Source organism: Colias croceus, chromosome 22 (assembly GCF_905220415.1).
Source record: "Colias croceus chromosome 22, ilColCroc2.1".
In the NCBI taxonomy this organism is placed as follows: domain Eukaryota; kingdom Metazoa; phylum Arthropoda; class Insecta; order Lepidoptera; family Pieridae; genus Colias; species Colias croceus.
Window position 1 is genome coordinate 3768450 of NC_059558.1, and position 14101 is coordinate 3782550.

The window sequence follows — 14101 nt, forward strand, 5'->3', positions numbered from 1 at the left end:
GGGCGAAGCCGGGGCGGACCGCTAGTTGTTAATAAAAGCAACATTTAAAATGTCAGGGTTCATATTATCTTTAGACGTACCTATCAGATTTTAGTGCTTATCATACATGAGGTGGTTATTAAATAAGGTCATTGACATGTGTCAAAGAGAAAATTGTATTGAATTTTCCGCTCACGCATTTTTGGCGAAAAATGTAACCTCTTTGTTTCCTTTGTGTATATTAATATTAATTAATTAAATAGAATTTAATGTAGAAGTAATTGCTTTAAAAAGTTGGCCAAATATTTTAACGACTTTCATTTTCAGCTACTTACTTTTCGTTATCTTTTTATCCGTGGTTGTAATTTTTCGTACAAAAAGTTAAACAACATTACGGAAATTATTTTTACGGATAAAGTATGATTATTTTATAGGTATAAATTTACATATGAAAAAAACTGTAAAGCAATAATATTTCCGATCGGATTATTTAGAATTTGAAATAAAATAATCTAGGGTATTTTTCTATCATAATCATCATCATCATCATCAGTCCATATACTTTTCCACTGCTGGGATACGGGCCTCCTATGAGGGTACAGGCCATAATCCACCACGCAGGCCAAGTGCAGGTAGGTAGATGACACATGACGTCGGGATTTTGATTCTTCGACATGCTGGTTTCCTCACGAAGTGAAGTTTCCATCACCGTTCGAGCAGTAGTGATGTTATCACCATGCGCAGATAAATTATTGACAAACCTATTTATTAATTACTAGTTGCGCTCCGCGGTTTCACCCGCGTGGCTCCGCTTCTGTTATTCTTAGCGAGATGATATATTATAGCCTATAATCCTTCCTCGATAAATGGGCTATCAAACACCAAAAGAATTTTTCAAATCGAACTAGTAGTTCATGAGATTAGCGCGTTCAAACAAACTCTTCAGCTTTATAATATTAAGTACTAGATTTCCGCCCACGGCTTCGCCCGCGTTTGCAAAGGAAAACCCGCATAGTTCCCGTTCCCGTGGGATTTCCGGGATAAAAACTATCCTATATGTTAATGCAAGTTACCCTCTATATGTGTGCTAAATTTCATTGTAATCGGTTCAGTAGTTTTACGTGAAAGAGTAACAAACATCCATACATCCATACATCGATACAAACTTTCGCATTTATAATATTAAATAAATAATAATAATAATTTTTTTTGTAACACAATATAATAAATAAGTATAGTAGTTACATATATGTACTTATTTCAGTTTCCGTAAGTAACTATAAATTATTCGAAAAGGGCCTTTTTGTACAATTCCCTTTTTACAATTTGTAGCGAGTGAATTTATGGAAAAGCCATAGTGAAGGCATGAAGTACCCTACTTTAAGGGATGGGGTGTTTTTTGCTTACAAGGATTTACATAACGGCTGTTTCAGTGTCCCTTTCCTGTCACCAGCAGATATTGATTTATAATGTCATAGTTTCTTATGAACCACTTCTGTTATAAGCATTTCGTTTTACTTACCGACTTTCCCTTTAGTGTCGTAGACGGTATCAAAAATCAATCTAGGTATACATATAATAAATCTGTAGAAGGGTCAATTCTGTACATTGAAAATATTGAAAAATTAAATAGCAGGGGGTGTTACTGGATCGACACCAAACCCAAATATGTGATTAAAAAAATTTTGTCTGTATGTCTGTCTGTCTGTCTGTCTGTCTGTCTGTCTGTATGTTCAGGCATCACGTGAAAACTAACGGTTCGATTTCGATGAAACTTGGTATAATAATTATACTTTATTATCCTGGGCATAAAATAGGAAGTTTTTTATCCCGGAAAATACGTAGAAAAAAATAAATCTTAATTTTTCCGCGCGGACGGAGTCGCGGGCGGAAGCTAGTAATACAATAAAGACACTATTTTATGCTAGAAAAAGAATACAATAATAAACAGTACAGAAGTAAGCAACGTAAGTTAGTATAGAAAATATCACATGATATAAATTGCAGGAATATGAATACCAAAAATAATAGCTACCTGTTACACCATTATATTTTCCTGTGGTGTTGTTTTTTGCTAAAGAAATACTTAAAGCACATGCACATATTTATTTAGCTAGAAGTAGGTACATAAGTATGTATATAAGTATGTATATAAGTATGTAAATATATAAGTATGTAGGACATAAGTATGTCCTAGTAAATTAAAGTAGAGAAGAGAAGAGAGTAACAAAAGTAACAATAGTAAAGTACCTATGCATAATAAATAGTTTCAATCCGATCAACTCCATAAAACGCAACTAACTTAATAACTAAGTATATCTATTATATATACACATATATCACGAATTACGTGAACACTAATTAATTTGGTTTTAACGAAACCCCTTAATGAGATCAATTACTAATAATTTGACTTCATAGTTCATACTTAACCCGCAGTTTACAGATCACTGAATTCAATGAACTATTATAACACAGCTCTAATACCCGGAAAAATAATCAAATTTTACAACTTAATTACATTTCAATTTGTCAAAGAATGTAATAAATCAATATCCGTAACAAAGAATAGGTATTTGCATCAAAAAGCTCAAGTAAATTAAACATGAGATTCAACATAAAAATCTGCAGAAAATAATTGAATTATGCAATTAATTAAAAACGTAACAAGAACTAAAGTTAAACATCTGAATGAAATGCAGCGACAAATTAAATGGCGCCTCTAAATTGTAGAAGTAATTGCTCAAAGCGTCCCCGCGAAGTTTGCTTTTCTTGATTGCGATGTAACTAAATAAAGGGAACTATAATTTTAGTAGTTATTGTTTACTAACTTTGAGTTATTGCTTAATTATGTATCTAGTGACTGATGGTACTTGTAATTCTGCTCATCTATCACTTTTGACGTGGTCAAAGAAAATCTGATAACTTTAGTAATCTTGGTAATATCTATCTCTAGCTCAAAGCACAGAATACATAATAGTAGCTAAACGCTACAGAACGGACACTCCACCTCCCGCCAAAATTAAACACATACCTCACCCCGCACGATCAGCCTGAAAATGGTCCGTATTTGTCTGCAAGGACGATACGCAACGAAGATTGACAACATTGATCAAATTGACTTAAAGTAATTTTATTATTTTGGATTTGTGATTATCGTTTTTCGTAGAAAATGGTTAGATATCGTGCTGTTTACGGATGTTTTTCATCAGAAAAAGGCGAATTTTTTTTTACGCTAGTCACAAATGTGCCAACCATAAAGCGTTAACACACACATTTGCAGTCTCTACAGTGTGACTGCCAAAACGATAATTTTGTATGGAGTGTCCGGGGTGTGCTCAAAGTATGTTTTGTTTCATTGGGTAACTATCTGTTGGATAATTCTGTGCCTCCAGTGAATAAGGGAATAACTCAAAAACAGCACTTTTCAGGAGAGACAAAAAACTATATATCAACACTAAATCTTTGTAACTTCAAATTTTTAAGCTTGTATGGGTAAGATATGATGTTAGACTTTAGTTTTACATATAAACAGATATTGTAACAACCCCATAAATATACTTTTTTCGTGTTTTTTTGTAGTTGTGGCCTTATGAACGAGTACTTCATGGAATAACTCAATGTATTCACATAATTTTTTTTTTGCTCTTTGCAATATAACGACTTATGCCCTAATGCACTATGTTCATAGTCGCATAACACGACTTATATTATTGCCAGTTTTGGTTTTATAGAAATAATGCGACTTATCATGCTTGAAATTTGTGTACTTTATGACTCAATTGAGGCCTTTTAGTGGAACAACCATGCATGTAGCTTGAAAAACGAACGAAATCAACGGATTTTTTATCGTTATTAGATATAATAAAAACAAAACAACATTTAGGTGTTTATGCATTTAACCTTAGAAGTCCAATCTACGTAAATTTGATGTACACCGCGGCGAAATATCTTTGTCTTTTCTATATTTACCATCGAATCACTTCGAAATCCAGAAACAACTCATTAGCCGTCGAGACCTAGCAGTAGGGTAATTGCGCTGGTTTGCCGTCCAGCTTCTGTTTTCGTCCATTTGACTGACCTGCTACAATCACGTGCGTAAAACTTGAATACAAACCTACCTTCCCGCGCAAGTTTGCACTTTTTACGGTCCATAATGTTTAAGCAACAGTACTATCAACATGAAAATTTGATTTGACTAGAAGAGAGTTCAAAAAATTAACGTAAAAGTGGCCGCTTCGCATCCGTGCCTTGCAGATGTCATCGCGCGAGAGAAAAATTTGCCGGCGAGAAAAGTTCATGGTAAGCTAAATCACTGTTTTAGCTAGTTTACGTAATGTTTTTGGTACGAATGTTTATTTATAAGCATAATAAACGCAATTATAAGTGTTTATCATACTTTTTTATAATATTTTTCGAAATATTAAGTGGACGGATACTAGGTTACCAAATTCTCAAAATATTTGGTTTTCGTCCAAGTGGACGGAAACTCAAACAGCTACGTGAATATTTGTTAGGGTCATTTTACTTTATCGGACCTTTAAAATACTGAATAGTTTCTCCCGAAGTGATCTTTATTGCTATTAGTTTAGTTTTTTTGGTTTCCGTCCACTGATATGTCAGTGCTGCCAAAATAAAAAAATATTTAAAGAAGTGGACGAAAACTAAATTAAGCTTTTAAATGTTTTAGTTTTCGTCCATGAATGAGTATTGGAGTAGACAAAAATTAAATATAGCTATTCTTTTGCATTACTTTTCGTCTATTTTTACGTATTGAAAAGTTTTCTATTCAGTATCTTCCTTATAAATAATTGGTGAGGGCCAGAGTGTTGTAGGTACCTAATATTGTCATTCATTCAGTCATGTATCATTCTCCTTATGTGAAGTAGAGTCAATTATTCGTAGCATAAATGGGGGTAGGTCAGACATAATACACTGTATTTTTCTTGATTATCATTCACTTGAGTATCATCTTTTATTCTAGGTCTGTTTTGCCAATGCAGTATTTTTTTATTATACTTACTCAACGTATCCTCAGAAAGATCTTATTGTTTTTAGATGGCCTCGAAGGAGTCTAAGAAATCTAGAAAAAAAAGACGCTGCGTACACTGAAGATTCTGTAGCTAAAACTTATTATTATGGCTGTGTGTGTATAGTACGTTTCATTTGATAAAGAAAGTATTAGAATGAAAATTTTTGTTGTTAGAATGAATATTTCTGTTTTTTGATGTTATTTCTTAGTCCTGTAATTATTACTTGTTTCATTTAAATTGTAAGGAACGCATTCCTTTCTTTATTACGAATGATTATACAGTCATCACTAACGCCTATAAGGACTGCCAAGTGCTACATAGATCTCAGTGTTGACTAGTTATATTGATTATTATTAGTAAAACCACAAGTAAAACTAAACCTGTAAGGTAGTGAGAAATTGTAATGTTAATTAAATAAACGTATATATTTACCTGTAATTGATTTTTAACTTAATAGTTGACCTACCCTCCTTTTTCTACACGGTGGTCGAAAACTAGCTTACACTAGGACGAAAACCAGTTTTTTTGGACGAAAACTAGCATTTACCCTACTTTTGCAGAAAATAATTTAAATAAAAAGATACATCAAAATGATTTATTTTCCCTTAATATTATCTTAAAGAAGACTATATAAGGACTTAAAAAAAATATTATATGTTTAAGGAAGGGTGCTCCAAAATATTTATTTCGTATCACAAAGTTGGCAACTCCTATAATTGGACGAAAACCAGCGCAATGACCCTATATAGTTGGCTCTTCCCGGTAAATTCCACCATTTTGTAGTAAAGAGGATGTTGTACGTCATTTTGACGTATAATTGGGCTTTTCGTAACTTTTACGATTGTTTAAAAAAATATTTTGTGATTTATTTGAATATTTTTTTTCCAAGTCATGTTTTACATGATATAGTATATATACTATATATTGAGTATAAAATAGGATCCAGAAAACTTTAACACTAGGACGAAAAACCTTCAATTTTAGTAAATGACTGTTGTCCTCCGCTGGATTTGGACTCCAAGAAAGAGGATTGGGTGGCTGAGATGTTGTCTGGTGGTTATAAACGAATATGTCATGGTGGTTATACATTGAGGATACAAGCACTATAAAGAGATAAGAGAAGCTCGAAAACCATATTCCTGTATGTTCAGTTACCTTACAGGGAAAGTTATAGGTGGTCTGTGGCGATATTTTACGGCATGATATGAAATTTTAACAATTTCTATATCTTATAATATCAAAATAATATAGATAAATAAAGAAAAAACAATGAGCCGCAGAGATTTTATGAAAATAATTAAGCACAGATTTGAAGGTGCCTTGGATGCAAATACGACTTGAAGAGACTCTACGTGACAATATCCCAATTTTTTCAAAATATGTGGTACCAGAGTACCTATCCATAATATGTTAACGATTATGCAGGACCAAAATAGTATCGATATTGCGGATTTTTTCCTATAAAAAAGGCAAATTACAGTGGCTAAAACGCTATATGAGAGAGAACACAATATTCATAATTGTCAAGACTAGTTATAATTTTTTTTCTATGCGTCTATAATTATAGTATTATTGGTTAGATTAAATTAAAAAAAAACTAAGTAGTTATTTTTTATAAAACTTACCCAATTATAAGAAGAAAATATAAGTTTAACATTTTTGTTGGCTTTTTTAGAAAATTCAATTATCGTTCTGTATTTATATAAACAAAGAGTATAATATCATTAAATGCACTTAATGTGTTAATTAAAACTGTATTTTTATCTATTGCAAAAAATAGTTAATTTCCATAGAAATATTATTAGTATCCCAAGTTGACTGATAAATACCTTTTTTTTTTAAATGTAAAGATTTATTGTTGCATATTTATTGAAAAAACGATTGAAAAATATTATAAAGCAAAAAGAAATAGTGTCTGTTGTTTCCGTGCAGTATTCAAATAGACCAATAGCAACACGGCATTAATGCGAAACTGTCTCATTTCGTCACTTGAACCAATGAGGCAATGACACTAAGAGTTGTTCCTTTATGCTCATGTTAGAAAAATGACACAAATGCGTTTATATACTAAAATAGTGTTAGCACGGATGGAACAAAATGAGTTATGTCTTTATTCAAAAAGTATAACTACACATACGTCCTTGTGTTCGTGGGTTATTTTGACTCGAGACGAATAGTTCCTTTGCGATTGCCTAAAATGATGGATAAGGTAACTTATACCGTTAATCACACCCTACTTATACCGTTTGGGTCATTCGAAAAAATGGGTTAGGATGCAGCTAGAGATATGTCCTTTTGATATGTTGTGTATTTTGACGAGCTGAATCCAATGGTGCAATAAAAACCAAAGGGAATAACTCGTCTTACTCCCTTATTCACTGGAGGCACAGAATTATAATATGTTTCAAATATGAATGACTCTTAAGTATATCTATAGATATATATAATATCTATAGATTATAGGAAGTATATAAAGCGTACAATTAAATGCCTTTTCAGAGGAAAATTTTGCATATTGCAACATAATAGGGACTTTTTAATATGCATGATTAAGAAACCTGTGCATTAATCAAAGGTAACACAATATTTGTTTAACTCTAAACAGTAAATAAATCTATCCACGTGTACTCTATTTTGCTAACAATATAGGAATTTCATTTATTATTTATATAATAAAATATACATACATTTTAATTATACAAGTCTGCTTCTGTGAAAGCAAGGGCTTATGGTTACACACTCACAGACAGCCTTCTTCGAATATCTACCTACACCATAATCTCACATACGTTAAAGGGATGTCAGAAATTTATTTCACACTCCTCGAATATGAGTTTTATTTTCGCTTATGATATTTGGAAACTCGGGTCTGATTTAAGTTTGTATGTTGTTGAAATTTGAATTTGTAAACAAGAAACACGTTTGGTTATTTTTTTCAATTTTAAAGAACAAATTCCATTTTTTACTTTTGTTTTAAAATTAATTTTGGAATGTTCGATAATTCGAGTTAATATTAAAATGTTTGTTAGGTTTTGGTATTATTTTATATCTTACATACTAGCTTTACGCCCGCGGCTTCGCCCGCGTTTTCAAAGTAAAACCCGCATAGTTCAAGTTCACGTGGGAATTCCGGGATAAAATCTATCCTATGTGTAAATCCAAGTTATGCTCTATATGTGTGCTAAATTTCACTGTAATCAGTTTAGTAGTATTTGCGTGAAAGAGTAACAAACATACATATCTACCTACTACACATATATCCATCGTCACAAACTTTCGCATTTAAAATATTAGAAGAACTTAAATCTTACAATTAAGTAAGTAATAAAATTTAATCATAATAATTATCGTAACAAGCATGTAATCGAAAAGGCTAATTATTAATTCGTTTTCATCCCGGAGGCAAAGGTATCGAAAGAAGAGAAATGTCAAGAATACAATCGTTAAATGGATTTATCGATTTAATTGTATCCTTCTGGAAGGTTAGGCCATAAAACATGCTTAGTATTTAATAGAGTAAAATACTTGCAAGATTGATTGCATTTGTGTAAGAAATTTATAAAACTTTAGCCACGACTGAAAATCTTGAAATTAGGTATTTAGAGCACGAAGTTTTTCAAAACTTCTTGATATTTAGAATTGCGGCCGTATGGATTTTAGTACAAATAAATATAGATACTTGCAATGCCTTCCAAAATCAATATACGACGAAAAATATCTAGTGCTACGTCGTAGCCTTTTTTAATCGTAGCATCCATGTAGCATCGTATAAGTCGTAATTATTTGTTGATCGTTTTATTTTAGACTAGCTTGATTCCGAGTGTTTACCTGATACATAGTAGCCTCTATGCAAGACGAAAATTTACCTCCATACCACTCTTTACTTAGATACGATCATCTTTTACGTGATTGAATAACAAACATCCTACCATCCTCACAATCATATAATACTTATATCCTTTCTTATTCAAATAATAAGTAGGAAGTAGTACAAATAAGTATAATATAGTTTTGTAGAAACCTCGCTGGTGTTCTGGCCTACATCAATTAATGGACGCAAGAAAGAAAATATTCCATTTACATTCTTTTCTGTCGTCCTCCGAGATCCCTAACATTGTTTGTGTTACATTTTCATTATCCAGTGTATAAATATTAAAGCCGATATTGGCCTTTGTTATTGGCGCCTTCGATTTTTAGCCTTTTTTGGTCTGCGTATTGATAATAATTTTAGCCTACTGAATAGGTATGTTTTATTTTATTGAATACCTAATTCGTAAAACTGAAAGATTACACAATCGAAAATGTACATACAGTTTTATCAATACAGTGAGATTATGTAATCTTAAACTTTTGTTTTCTTTTCATATTTTATTAATAATAGTGGAGGTTATTAAAGTTTCCTTTCTTTCAAGAAATATGAACGAATTTAATAGATTCAAATTCAAATAATATTTATTTGCAAGAACTTGAACCTATCAAGTTATCTATAATAACCTATCAACCTATCAAGAACAAGGTATAGATATACAATGATTACAATATTATGTGGCTAATACATTCAATATTGTGCTCAAAGTAATTACTCATCAAAAAGTTTCCTTTAACTAATAAAATATACCCAAATAACCAATTAACAGAACAAAACCCAACTACACGTGTAAGCTAGTTTCAAGGTAAAAGATATTCAATATCAAATAGTTTTCCCGAGATCTCCATTTATCATTCATATACATATACAGTTTCAACGAAGATAGTAAAAGGCAGTTGCAAATTAAAAACAGTAACAGTTAACGAGGATTGTGAATGAAATGTTAGAAGGAGGAAAATTATTTTTCCTAACAATTAGATAAAACTAGCGGTCCGCCTCGGCTTCGCCCGTGGTACATGTTTATGTTTTCTTTCCATAAGAACCATCCTCGTACTTCAAGGAATATTATAAAAAAAGAATTATCGAAATCCACCCGTTCACGCGTGATACCGTAACCAAGGAAAACGGGTTTCATTTTTACACATATATTTATAGAATAATTATAGTGGAGAGTCTGTTTGTGAATGTAATCATTTGTTACGTACGGATTTTGTAATTGATATTGTAATTCTCATGATAATAAAATTTGTGGTAGTTAGATTTTTATGGTAAAGGTTGGTCTGGATTTTGCCTGAAGAGAAATACGGAATTTGTCAACCAAATAAACTTTCGGATTGATAAGATCCATATAAATTAAGATCCATAACGTACAGAATGATATTTAAAGTGGTTGGTAAATCCTCGGCAAGCAGCTTTAGTATCTTATAATTAGCATTTGTGTGATGATAGCTGCAGCATTACATTTTTAATAACAGCGTAATAATTTCAACGGAAAATTGCTACCTATTTTATAATGCGCAACTTTTATGAAATTCACATACCAAATAATTTGTTCTTAGCTATAATTAACACATCATAGTGATCATACTATAAAATTAAAATTGTACAGTGGAGAGATTTTCTGCGATGGTTACTTTAAAGATTGCCTAAGTATATTTTTATGGTTATTAGTATGAAACGAGAACTACGAGATTAGTTTTTTAAAATCGATTTCAGCTATACCTTTGAGATTTTAGTCAACTAAAATTGGATGTGTGACAGTTATGATTGTATTGATTGTTATTCTTTCACTCAAACACAGCTGATCAGTAAGGAAGGAAATTTGTTACCGATATAGTCATAAATAAAGAAACCCCCTATTCCTACATATAGTATTATCAACTACCACTTTGGTACTATAGACCACCACCCATTACGAAAAATGTAATTATATAGAAAATTTTTGGTAATACCTACGCATTATGAACTACTATAGCACAGAATAATACCTACTAGTTCGTAGCTAACGTTTACTATAGAACACACTAGGTTTAGTTCGAAAGTTTACCTCAAAAGGACCAATATTTGCGTACTAACACCCAGTTCCAACTTGTTCTAAGCTACTTGCATTGATTGTTTGCATTGCTTGTTCGTATTATGGCCTAATTCCTATCTGTTGCAAGGATTCAATGAATGATCGATTTTCTGTGTTAGTACGTTATTAGTGCAGCTTGGTAGAATGTTTTTATTCATACAGTTTTTATAAGACGTACAACTGCTATTTATTTATACCTTTTTATCGAACTTATGATGGAGTACGATCTAGTTGTTCAAGATGAAAAAAAGAACAGATTAACAATATACCTAAGTATTTGTGTAGGAACACAGCATTAATTAAATCATATTTTTGTTTCAGAGCTCTTCTAAAAAAAACTCCAAGTATAGCTGAAGACACCACAGCAGTTCACCAATATCATCTCGAAGCTTTCTAATAATAGTCCCTAATAGAGATCTCTGAGTCCTTAGTCATTTTGAGGCTATAATTTTGTTTATGATTGATGTTGAGCGGAACATTTAATGCAATATAGATTGTACACATAGAAAATGTAGATACTAATTACCTTGTTGATTATAACGACTTTAAAATGTATTTCATCTGTGAATTACAGCAAAGACGGTAACATGAGCTACATCTCTTTGCGTAGCTGAAACCGTGTCTCTTCAAAATTCGGGTTCATACCTTGATACTAAATTTAGTTGATAACTCGTACCACAACCAATTAATGACATTACTGGCAGAGGTTAAAGGATCATGGCAAAGGTCACAATGCCATTTTAGCTAAGTTTGCTCTGCTTCTGGTTGTTGTAGGTTATTTTGTTATGTATTATTATCGATAGGTAAGTGTTAAAATAGTTCTAAATGTCAATAAAACAACCCTATAATGTAATAAAAAAATTGAGTTTTATTAAAAGATCTGTTTATAAAAAAGTGTTTCATTTCATCATAACCTTTCTCCTGTACCTATTTTCCTCACCACTTCATGTACAAAAAAAGTACAATGAAACAACAATAAAAAGATGCAGACTGGAATACCGCTCTACCACAATGATCTTCTATCAATCTATACTAATATTATAAAGCTGAAGAGTTTGTTTGCGCTTAACTCAAGAACTACTGGTCCGATTTGAAAAATTCTTTTGGTGTTAGCTCATTTATCGCGAAAGGCTGAGGCTATATATCATCACGCTAAGACCAACAGGAGCGGAGCACTGTGAGTAAAGGTAGTTTCTTTACATTCTTATAACATTCATCTGGGTTTACACAAAGTTTTATGTTTAATATTTGGTTATTAATATATGCAGAATAGCAAACTAATCTGTTGACGGTAAGTTACAGAATTATGAAAAGTACAAAATAATATTACCTAACTATAATCACATTTCATTACTATATTTTAAATCAAAAGCAGTCTAGTCTTCCTTTTTATTGAAATTAAGTCAGATTGCAGTAAAGTTCAAAGTTAAAAAGGAAAGCAAATGTTTTTACAAAATTATCTTCAAAGTGTATTTAAAGTGCCCAATGAAGTGATTTGCCGAAATAGGTCAAGCGTGACCCTTACGATTGACGTGGAGTGAGTGAATATTGGTGGGGCATTTGATTCCACAAGCCTCTTGATTGCCTGAATAGAACCTTTTTTAAGACACTTCAAACATATTTTGTTTTTGTTTGTAATTTATTGTGATAATAAATTTTCAGGGTCTGTATCGTAGAATAATTCCAACCAATACCCACGGCCCCATTATTAAAGCGGCTCGACGGAACACAGTGTGGTTTTAGTCGGTAAGAATCCGCCATAACCCATGGCTCCGTCCCGGGGGCCGTGGGTATCTATGCAAGATTTCCCCACTTAAAAAAAGGGTCTGCTCTTCTTTTTTGGCGCATATTATAGACTGCTTAGATCTGATTAGTAGGTATACCTATAGTTGGTGAAGCTGTAAGATATACTATGACATACCGTTACTAAAGAAGCAGAAACATGCATATTGTATACCCTATATGTGTATTGTGTAGCTTTGCTCGGCTTTACACGCATGAATTTTACTTTATGGTAGTACATGTTTCCATGCCCTATTTTACTACCCTAATGTTTCACTTTCACCATCAAAATCAGTTCAGTAGTTTAGTCTTGAAAGTGTGGGTAACAGACAAATACGAATTGCATAGTAACTAATATGTTTTAGTATACAGGGATTAAATAAAACCACAAAATTTCAAGTCATCTGTTTATTTTCAACTATCATATGAGTCACATAAATAGTTTCAATTTCTTTAAAACACCAAAAATATTAACACGGAGTGTTCTACTTGGCCTTAAAACAAAAAGGACGAAGGGAGAAACTAAGTTTCATATTTATGCCACTTACTAAAGATTTTACTGAGTTTTCAATAAAAACTTTCATATGAAAGTCCTGACTGCACGATTCTTAGCTATTACTTTTTATTGTCCGACTTTTAAAGAAAAAAGGAAAACTAATTTTCACACCATTTGCAGTACTGAAAATGTAAATTACTAAGGAATAGTTTCAAATGAAACAATAATAAATTAATTAGGTAATAATTTTTCGTCCTTTTTGTTATGAGAGCAATATTGTTTAACAATTTTAAAAACTATATCTAAGAAGAATCAGACTTTGAGAATACATTATTAGTCATATAGTATTTTCGACTTGTTTAAATAAGTTTTTTTTAAATATGAATTTCACTTGTTTTCCTCCTTATTTTATTTTTATTATTTATTGTAATAGCAGATTTTAGAAGAACAAGTCGAAAATACTACACGACTTGCCTAAAACATTAAATACAGTACTTAATTTTAATAGTATACATTAAAACAAGAAATAAGAATGCTGGAAAGTAAGATGATTATTAAATATGTATGGATGAATAAAACTACTTTTATATCGTATAATAAAAAATATAATGAAAGTTCGACGAAACTTTTATAAGTTTATTAAACTGAAAGAACTATAATATTCTGCAGGCAATTAAATTCTATACTAATTCATATTCAAATTTCTAGACGAAAATGAAAATTGGATTCAATAAAGAAGAAAAAAGTTCTACATTTAAAGCTCATTCTCCTACGAGTAGATATTATGAATTAAGAATTTATAATATACGGTGGGTTATATTTTGAACATTTATATGGAAAACGAAACGAATCTATATTTATTTGAATAA

General features: G+C 31.5%; 1 long non-coding RNA gene across 1 annotated transcript; it reads left to right on the forward strand.

The window, feature by feature from the left end:
* The first annotated feature begins 4007 nt into the window (after positions 1 to 4007).
* On the forward strand, positions 4008 to 5450 carry LOC123701653. Its single transcript, XR_006752762.1, has 2 exons — positions 4008 to 4281; positions 5038 to 5450. It is a non-coding gene; the product is annotated as an uncharacterized LOC123701653 (long non-coding RNA).
* Positions 5451 to 14101: the final 8651 nt, after the last annotated feature.